Genomic DNA, 10,584 nt, shown 5'->3' with positions numbered 1-10,584 from the left:
TCGTTATATAATCTTGAGATAAAATAATTCACAGTAGGAAATATTATGTTAAGAGAAAAACCCTCTCTCTCGCTCGTTCCAGTGACTCCATGAGTGTGGAAAGCCCTCAACCCGGTCTCGCTGTCTCGATGTTTCGCTCTCTATTTTTTTCTCTCCGCTTACTACCCTGCTCTTCCAGTTTTCCCGCTTTAATTCGGGCACAGTGTTTCTCCCCGTCGCATTCAGGGTCGTCAGGTAAGATTAATTTTATGTTTCGGCTAAATTTCAAAAGTTCCAACTTTTCTCTTGTAACTACTGTCCGATTTTTGACTGACATTTTTATTTTTACCCTTTCTCTAATATATTTTAACAAAAATAATCAAACTTTTGAAAAAAATTTAAAATACCCACGTCGCAGGAGGAAATCCCGGGAGTAGTTTTATTTTTATCCTTCCTATAAGATGTTGGTTTGCTAATCATGCATGTAATGTTAAAGCTTACTCAAAATTTAGGCATTAAGTCAAAACTCGAGCAACGTCAGCCCTTGTATACTGCTACAATATAAGATGAAACTTGAACTTTCAGTTAAAATTCCAAAACCAACATTAGAAGTTTTAGCAAAATCGGAGCTCAAAAGTTTCCTGAATTTACAATTACGCAGCCAAATGAGGAGAAGGTCTGACACAATGATACCCGTTGAATCAAATTTGGTTTGATGGGTTTATCAAGTTGATATATTTTAAGATCCAGAATGCGTGTCTTGATAAACTGAGCACCCCAGTCAAAACCTTCTTTTGCTTAATTTAAACCCGGTTCATCAATTTGATCTGTCTTTGCAAAAGAAAAAAAAGAATTTGTCCTTGGTTATCTTTGTATTTGAATTTAGAAACCAAATAGTCATCTTGTATGTTAAGTTGTATTGTATTTATTACAATAGCTTCTTGACATGTTTTGCACGAGTATTAGCATGCATGGATACAAATTCAACTGTGTTATTAAGGGGTTATTTTACTGGATCCTGGTGATACTAAGTTTATGTAGCTCCGTATATATCGAATAATTACAAAATAGGCCAAGGAAAAAGACATGAAATGAGATCAAACTGACACCAGGAAGTATAGTTTCTGTACCTTCTTGTCTGGTACTGACTCAATTTTGATTTATCTATCTCAGTTAGGGGTATTCATTGGGTCCGGTTTATTTGGTTTTTAACCGAACTGAAAAGGTTTGGACAGATTGGTTCGGTTTTTTAGTTTAAATGGACCGGTTCGGTTCAAATTTTGATTTATTGTAATTGGTTTGGTTTAGAACTTTCCAAAACTGACTAAACCAAACCGATCGAACCCAACCTAATTGTACTCGCCTGTCCAATCGCCAAACTGCCCATCTCTTCCTCTTTGCTGCGCTTTACCTCTATTCCTACTATAGCTTCACCCTGGAGCCCTAGTACTACTCACATGTCGAATCGCCGAACCCAACCCATGTCTTCCTCTCTGCATGCACAATGTCTCTTGACCGCCTCTCTCTCTCTCTCCCCCTGTAACCTGGTTTCCCTCTTTCTCCGTCTTACGTTTCTGATTCTCTTTCTTTCAAAATTTATTTTTGTTGTGCAATTTGGTGTGATTTAAACAAATCTCTCTCTCCCTCTTTCCTCAAACCCAGTCTAGGGTTTCCACCATTTTGGTCCCTGTTGGCAGTTGCTTCTTCTTGTTAACTCCTTGGTCGGTCAAGAGATGAGGTTAGAGAAGGCGGTGGCCGGCCACAACCTTGATACCAATAGACTCTCACTGAGAATCAAGCGGAACAAATCTGGTAAATTAGCTTGGCAACTTATTCCTTGTTCTTGAATGCTTTGTGTTGTGCTGTTTCTATTTTGTTGAATTGTTGCTTTGTTTCTATTTTAAAATATGGAGAATTTGTACTTTAATACAAGTGACCACATGCACTTTTTGTACAATTGGATTATTTTTTTTTTATGAGAGATGTGGTTCTACTGATTTCTGTAGCTAAGTATCAAGGCACTAGCCACTGGATACAAAGCTGGTACGAATGGCACCAAGGTGTAGAAGAATAAAAATAGTTGTAGTACGTAGTGAGATAGATTTTACTGGTTCCAGGGGTATCGGTACAGTGGGGTTATAATTTCTGAAGTATCTTTTGTATGTTTTCTGATATGGGGTTCAAATAGGGATGGCAATGGGCCAAGTCCACAGGTATTTTGCCAATCTTAGACCTGTCTATTAAAATCTAATGGCCCGCCTGCCTGGCCCAATTTGAATGGTTTGAAAATTTAGGCTCGACTTGCCCATGGGCTTTCCCATCATTCCTGAGCCTGCCTGTCTATGCCAATGGGATGCCTTACCCGGCCCATATCCGTATGTCCATCCCAGCCTGATTCATTCAACATAGCTATTTAACCAAACAATTTACACAATGAGATTCACAGAATAGAATTTAACACTAAAATAACATGTTTAACACAATAATATAGTTTTAACACAAAAAAGAAAACACAATAAGACTGCACATTACACAATCAGACTAGCACATTTTAGTTAAATTCTAATAAGCTCCTTCACTTCGAATATGCTCCCTTCAATTATGTGAATAATTTCTTTATGCCTCTATTGAACCAAATCTGTGGAGTGGAGAAGAGAAATCTATAAAAGATAAAAAAAATGGACATTTGAAAAGAAATCAGTATAGAAGAGCAATTCTTAGACACCTCAAGCACATTTGAAAAAAAGAAAAAAGAAAAAGGAATGCACCTTAGCATGGCCAAATTGAGATTAACTAATCATCATAAAACTGATACAAAGCAGTACTGGTTTGGATTTCCTTAAAACTTGAAATATACAAATTTTCCATCAATTAATAATCCATTAATTCAATTATGTCCCATGAAAAAGAAAAAAAATCAGATTACAAGATTACAAAATCAGATTACAGAATTTTTAATGTTCTATAATGATGCATTTTGTTTCGGCAGTGGTTTACATAGTTTAAATATGGAACAACAAAAACAAAATATAGCACGTCATGTTGTAGTTTACATATGGAAATAAAATATAGCACAAGAAAAACTAAAGTTGGAAATAAAATATAGCACCTGTCTTGCTTGTTTGTTTCATAGCCTGATTTGCGTAGTTAACTTTTAGGTTATCTTGTTTGTTTATTTTTTGAGAGAAAGTTATCTTGTTTGTTGCATAGCCTGATTTGGGTACCTTTTTGGCTTGAGACATCCTTATAAAATTTGCAAGCAATGAAATGACATAAGAGCAATGCTGATTTCAATTTTATCACAGAAAAATGCTCATTTCTACAAACAAACCAAATAGATTTTTAAATGCATTTAATAATTGAAAGAGCAATATGCTGATAATAATGGATTTAGTAACTTTGAAGGGTTCTGGTTCAATCTTGTACAAATTAAACTCTAAACAGTTATTCTGTTGATGTATCCACTATGAATCTGTTAAATTAAGTGTCACTACAAATCAAGCATACTATGTGCATTGGTAGAAATAACTAATTGTGGAGTTGTTCACTTACAATCAGAATTCAGAAAGGAATAGCTCATAATTAAAATAAGAAAAAAACTGTACCTTTCTCATCTCGATTTCTGCTTCCTTACACTATGTCGCTTCCTCCATCCCCAAATTAAATTGACGGAGTAAAAATGAGCATTTTTCTGTGATAAAATCCGAAGCCAAAAAAAATAAAATAAAACAGCAAATAAGAAATTAATAACACAAATCTGTACAATATTGAAAAGAAACCCATAAAATAGATGAAGATATAGTTGACATGAAGAGAAATTAAATGTAATTGACTATATATTACATTTATTATTGTTCCATAGGCTAAACATGCCCTGAACTGTATCAGCCACCACAGGGTTTTCTGTTGATTTCTTCTCTGCCTTAGCCTCCTTAGCCTCCTTTGCCTTCTCCATCGGCACCTTCTTCTTCCTCTCGGCCACCGACTCAGCATCGTTTCACCGCCATCAGATCCATGAACAGAACGGGTCGCCTCCCATTCAAATCAAACACCGTCTTAGAGGATCGGATCGCCTCCTGATCGGCGAGACACCTACGTGGGGTCTAATCAGGAGCGGATCTGATCGGCGAGACCAATTGAATTAAAAATTTTACTGATCTGATGGTCCAGAAAATTTTACTGTTTACAACAAAACAGCAACTTTTAAAAATGCTTAATAAATAGTAAAAAAATTTCAAAAAATGTAAAATTTGGTCTCCAAGCACATTTCATTATGGATTAAACATCTAACGGTTCGGATCGGTTGTTTGGACTTTCAAAATAAAAATACGACGTGAAGTAGAAACGCGTTTTACTTCGCAACTCACCGTAGCCCATCTCTTTTTTTAAAACCTGACAAAAGCTGTCCGGGAATGTTTTTTATTTTTTAATAATTTGCTAGATTTTTTTATTTAACAATCAATTGGTTGCACATAACAAGACATTGTAGTATAAAATTAATTAATTTTCAAACATCAGGTTGGCATTTAATAAATTATTTGATAAACGTAAATAAAAGATCGGACTTATTTTCCAGTGAAAAAAAAAGTAGGACACAATATTTGGGCAAATAAAGCGGCCGTCAGAAAAATAAAAATCGTATATACGATCCCACAGAAATGGACATTACTGGAGACGGGTTCGTTCCACATCCGGAAGTAACAACAATAAAAGTTCGGCTTAGATCAGTATCCACTATCCAGTAGCCCGAAATTTTTAAAAATGGCAAAGGCTTATATGGACATAAGGACCTATTTGTAAAATGAACATATTTTTATTTTCAAAGTTCAAACAGTCGATCCGAACCATTCATCTTGTTCTCCATATTAATATGTGCTTGGAGACCAAATTTTACATTTTTCTGAATTTTTTTACTATTTATTAAGATGGGTACAAAATTCAATGGTCTGAATTTGATATTTTTTTGTACCCATCTTAATAAATAGTAAAAAAATTCAGAAAAATATAAAATTTGGTCTCCAAGCACATATTAATGTGGAGAACAAGATGAACGGTTCGGATCGACTGTTTGAACTTTGAAAATAAAAATATGTTCATTTTATAAATAGGTCCTTATGTCCATAGAAGCATCACTCTTTAAAAATAACATTTTTTTTTAAATTATTAAACCAAAACACCAATTTCGGTTGGAAATTATATTTTTCGCATGGCCGCTTCCCGGGGAAGCGAACACTTGGAACCGGGCCGCTTTGGGGGCCAGCGGCCACTCTGATTTTGCTTCTTTTTTTTTCTTCTTTTTTTTTTTCTTTTTTCTTTTTTCTTTTTTGGAAAACAGAATTTTTTTTTCTTTTTGTATTAAAATATTAGAAATGTTGAATATATTTATTTGAAAATAGATGAAATACAATATAATTTGATTTATTAGAAAGACTGCAACAAATAACCCGGATCAATATTTTTCAGGCCGGATTTTTCGTAGCTGTAAGAAAAATTAATATATTTCTTTATGTGTTATTGGAAAATAATAAAAATACTTAGATTCTGAGTTATTGATCCCGGTTCAAAATTCACTTCTAGGTAATACAAAAAATATTATGATCCTTCTAGTACATTTAATTTTTAAAAAGTTGTATCTATTTTTGAAAAAAAATAAAAACTTTAATTTATTTAATGATTGTTTTTCAAAAATAATTCTCAAAATATATATAACTTTTTATAAATTAAATGTATTAGAAAGATCACAATATTTTCTGAATTACCTAGAAGTGACTTTTGAACCGGGATCGATAACTCAGAATCTAAGTATTTTTATTATTTTCCAATAACACATAAAGAAATATATTAATTTTTCTTACAGCCGCAAAAAATCCGGCATGAAAAATATTGATCCGGGTTATTTGTTGCAGTCTTTCTAATAAATCAAATTATATTGTATTTCATCTATTTTCAAAGAAATATATTCAACATTTCTAATATTTTAATAAAAAAAAATTTATGTTTTCCAAAAAAGAAAAAAAAAGAAAGCAAAATCAGTGTGGCCGCTGGCCCCCAAAGCGGCCCAAATAAGCGCCCGCTTCCCCTCGCAGCGGTCCGGTTCTAGCTGGCCGCTTTCCCTCGCAGCGGCCATGCGAAATTTAACAATTCCAGTCCAATTTGATGTTTTGGTTTATTAATTTTAATAAAATGGTATTTTTAAAAATTTCGGTCCAGTAGCACAAGAAAAAGAAACATAGAAGGATACTGGTTCAAAGCAGTAGAGGATCTAAAAATCTTCTTTATGTGTTGACACGTGTATTAGAATAAGAAATTAGTCATGATGTTATGCGTTCTGTCACGACATGTCTCATGATGTTTCTTTTTTCAATCGAAACCGTTACGTCTAAGTCATATTATATTATATGACACATGTTTTTCAACATTATTTCTCAATTTTAATTTAATTTTGCAACTTTTTAATACTTTTTAACATTTATTCTGATTTTTGTAATGAATTAATTTATTAATCAAAAATATAATTAATTGTGACTAGTCACGATTACATGATTTGTGGTCATGACGTGACCACAAATAATGTGACCATCTGTGTAGCATAACTATCCTCCATTCATTTAGTTATGCCACACGATTTTTACTTTTTGATTACGTGATGTAATATTAGTCCTCACATCATATTACGTTTTTATTTCACTAACTTGTGGTCTTTCTTGTGCTGCCAAGGCACTTTTATGTGAATTTCACAACTACTGTTGCACAGTTGTCTGAATGATATCCTTTTTAGAAATTAATTCAAAAGGATTGGAGGATTCTGACACGTCTGATTGATGATATGCACGAATCTTGGACGAATCTGATGGTTCTGAAGGGATTTAGCCGGAATTGCCTGGATTTAACAAGACATTATGTGATTATCATAAAGTATAGATTCTCATCAGCAGGATTCTTGTTCTGCCACATCAGAAAAATGAAGACTGGCTCTCTGGGACCCGCCAGTTTCTGTCTCTGTGACTCTCGTCCAATATATAGAGTATCTCTTCTTTTCTAAAATAAACTTCCAATAGCAAAAACGAAGCACCTGGCTGGTGCAATGAGTTAAATTTAAAAAAAAATGATATTATAATTTGAGAAAACATGAATGGTATGCAATTGATTGATTGATTGATTGATTGTTCATACTTTATAATAAGTAGGGTTAAAATGTTTTATTGGTTTTGTGTCTCATCATGCCCCAACATCATTATCTCTTTTTTTTTTCTTTAAATTTTATACAGCCAATTTGAACCGCTCAATACACTACTACAAAAATGGTCATTGTACACGGATTTGACAATTTTATATAAAAACCGTGTAGAAATTGTAATTTTTTGGAAGCCCAAAATATCTGTGGGATCTCTACACGGATATTTATTAAAGAATCAGTGTAGAAAGCCTTGAGAGAGCTACACGGACATTTATTAGGAATTGTACACGGATTATTGTTTAAATAACAGTGTAGAAAGCCTTGAGAGAACTACACGGACCTTTATATAAAGAGCCGTGTAGAAAGGTAGGAATTGTACACGGATGTTTTTTTAAATAACAGTGTAGAAAGCTTGAGAGAGCTACACGGACCTTTATATAAAGATCCGTGTAGAAAGGTATAAATTGTACACAGTTTTATGTTTAAATAACAGTGTAAAAAGCCTTGAGAGAGCTACACGGACGTTTAATAAAGAGTCGTGTAGAAATGTTATTTTAGAATTTTGGTTATATAAAAGGCATTCTCCTTCTAGCATCGTTTTGATCAATTAATACTCTCTCTCTCTCTGTATTGAATGTTGGTCTGATTTCTACGCATAAGGAGACCAGATCTGAGATCTTTGAAAGTGAGAAGTAAAGAAAACGCCTAAGGTCTCCATCATCAGATCTGAGGAAAACTGTTGAAGATCAGTACTAATGCTTCCGCCTAAAGATGTCTGCACTTCAGAATTGTAAGATTTAAATTACTTTGCTATTTTATTTTGGATTTATGGATTATGGATTGCTTGTATTTTTTAACTATAAAACACGTCATGAATTATTAAGACTATCATTTGATATCAGAGCAATTGTAAATTCATATAATATGCAATAATTTTTTTTTTATGAAATTGATTTTCAGTGGTTCGTATAAAACCTATACAAATTCAATTAGTTTCATGTAAAGACAATTCTACACGGACATTTAACTAAAGTCCGTGTAGAAAGATATTTAAACATTAAAAAAAAAATTGAAAAAAAAGACAATTCTACACGGACATTTAACTAAAGTCCGTGTAGAAAGGTATTTAAACATAAAAAATAATAATAAGAGAGCTACACGGACATTTAGCTAAATATCCGTGTAGAAAAGTAATTGTACACGGACATTTAGTTAAATATCTGTGTAGAAAGAGTAATCCTACACGGTTGTTTATGTAATAATCCGTGTAGCTCGGTTATTTTGAGAGCGACGCTGACAAGTGTTTGTACACGGTCATTTATGTAATAATCCGTGTAGCTCTCGATATTTACACACGGGTAAATATCCGTGTGTAAATATTCGGGGATTTCTACACCCTCGCATTCCACACGGCAGGAAATCCGTGTAGCTCCCATGTTTATGTCCGTGTACAATCACTTATTATGTAGTAGTGATATGATCTTCACACTAAAATGTGCTCGGATACAAAATTTTATATTTTTTTAATTTTTTTTGCTATTTTTTAAGATAGATACAAAATCACTGTTTTTAGAAGATTCTAGACCACTCAAAAATAGTGATTTTGTACCTCTCTAAACAATTAGTAAAAAAATTCTAAAAATTCTAAAATTTGTTATCCAAGCACATTTTAATATGAAAATTATGTTGGATGGCTCGAATCGATTATTTAGACTTTGAAAATAGAGATAAATGATGTTGGGGCATCTAGAGGCCCTTCATTTCGTTCGTTATTTGTTTATGTTATATAATTATGAGATAAAATAATTCATGGTTAGAAATATTATGTTAAGACAATTTCTTTTCCTCGTTTTGATGAGTATTTTTGGAGATATGAAATTGTGATTATTTTATACTCTTTATGTCTTTAAATTTATTAACCTCAACACTCAAAGAAAGGTTAGTTGCAAGCGCACAACCTACCCTTGTAGTATCTAGGTGTCGAACCACAGGGAGTATGTTTAAATACTTAGCTTAAACTCAATTAATTAATTTCAGAAAATGAAAAAGAGTAAAGTGCAATAAAGTAGAATTGGGGGGGGGGGGGGGGTGTCCTAATAATCCTAAATTTGGGTTCAATACCCGGAAGAAAGAAGTTTTAAATAAATGCAAATAAAATAAAGAAAATAAAGATTGGTTTGTTTTCAAGTTGAGGAGATCTAGAGTCATTCGGTCGACAATTCCTTGATAATTCCATTTATTCCGTATTTGTTTAAGTTCGTGTATGATTTGATGAGGTTTCTAACCTAATATGTCATTAAGGGTCACTTTCATGAATTAATAACGTGTCTACGGACTTCACGGTTAGGTCCTTCACCCTAGCTACCTAGACCATAAGCTCTTGTTAGTCTCTCCTCTCCTCAAATATTGGTACTTCACGATTAAGTCCATCATACCAATATCCAATTTGATTTGAGATGTCCTAATTAGGGTTTGACTTCACGGTTAGGTCATTCACCAAATTTCTAACCTTAATTTCTATAGTTCCGGCTTAGATTACAAATTTGTTAGATCCTAATCCAAACCTAGAGTATTTGTGTTCATAATTTGGTACTATCCTATTGATCCTAGTCAATTTTGGTTCTTTCAAATCCAAAACGGGATAACTATAATTCAAGCACTAATTATGTAATTAACACAAATGATAAATCACAGAAATTAACAATCAAATCCCATAAAACAATCATAACAAAAACAAATAACCGAATAAGATAAAATTAAACAAGTTTATGCATTAACCTAAGCCCCTAGAGAGAAATCTACTCTCTTGGAGAGATCCATTACAAAAGTTGGCAAAAATAAGAAGAAATGAAATAAAGAAATGATTACATCCTTTCTTAGATCAAAATCCTCAATCTTGTCGACTTCTTGCTTGGATCTCCTTCTTTTCCTTCCTTGAAAAAACTTCCTTGGCTGCAGAATTTTTACGCTAAGTGTGTGATGCCTTGAATGGGCACGAACCGGCTCCCTCTTTTATAGCCAATGACCATGCCCAATTTAGAGGCTAGAAAGTGGGGTTAGTGAGTGCTACCTTTGGATTGTTTCCCAGACTGTCATATCTAAATTTGGCTGTTGAAACGCGTCCTCCGATGTGCCAGAAATAGAAAAACTGTTGAAAATGCATTTTTTGGCTGTTTGCTGGTCCAGTGAGTCCGCACTGGACATGAGTGCATCTGCACTGACTCCAAGTTTTCTTTTTTAGATTCTTAAGTTATAGATCTTCTCGCTAGCTTTCCGAAAAGTGGTTATACGCAAAAAACGGAGTTACGAGTCAAAAGTTATGCCCGTTTTAAATTCAGGCTCCATTTTTGCTGGCTGCTCCAGTGTGTCCTCATTATGCTCGGACTTTTCTATGCGACCAAAGTGCAGCTGCATCGAAATTCGTGCTT

The 10,584-nt window shown here is 33.6% G+C and overlaps 1 protein-coding gene across 1 annotated transcript in view; it reads left to right on the top strand.

Moving 5' to 3' along the window:
• The first annotated feature begins 203 nt into the window (after positions 1-203).
• LOC144551007 (uncharacterized) overlaps positions 204-10,584 on the top strand; it is a 55,880-nt gene continuing 45,499 nt past the window's right edge. Inside the window, exon 1 of the mRNA XM_078298780.1 lies at positions 204-234. The gene's annotated coding sequence lies outside the window, so the exon portion shown is untranslated. The remainder of the gene's footprint in view (positions 235-10,584) is intronic.

This window comes from Carex rostrata, chromosome 3 (assembly GCF_964058835.1).
Source record: "Carex rostrata chromosome 3, lpCarRost1.2, whole genome shotgun sequence".
NCBI classification, from domain to species: Eukaryota; Viridiplantae; Streptophyta; class Magnoliopsida; order Poales; family Cyperaceae; genus Carex; species Carex rostrata.
The sequence above is the reverse complement of the archived record's forward strand: the minus strand, read 5'-3'. Positions and strand labels throughout refer to the sequence as shown.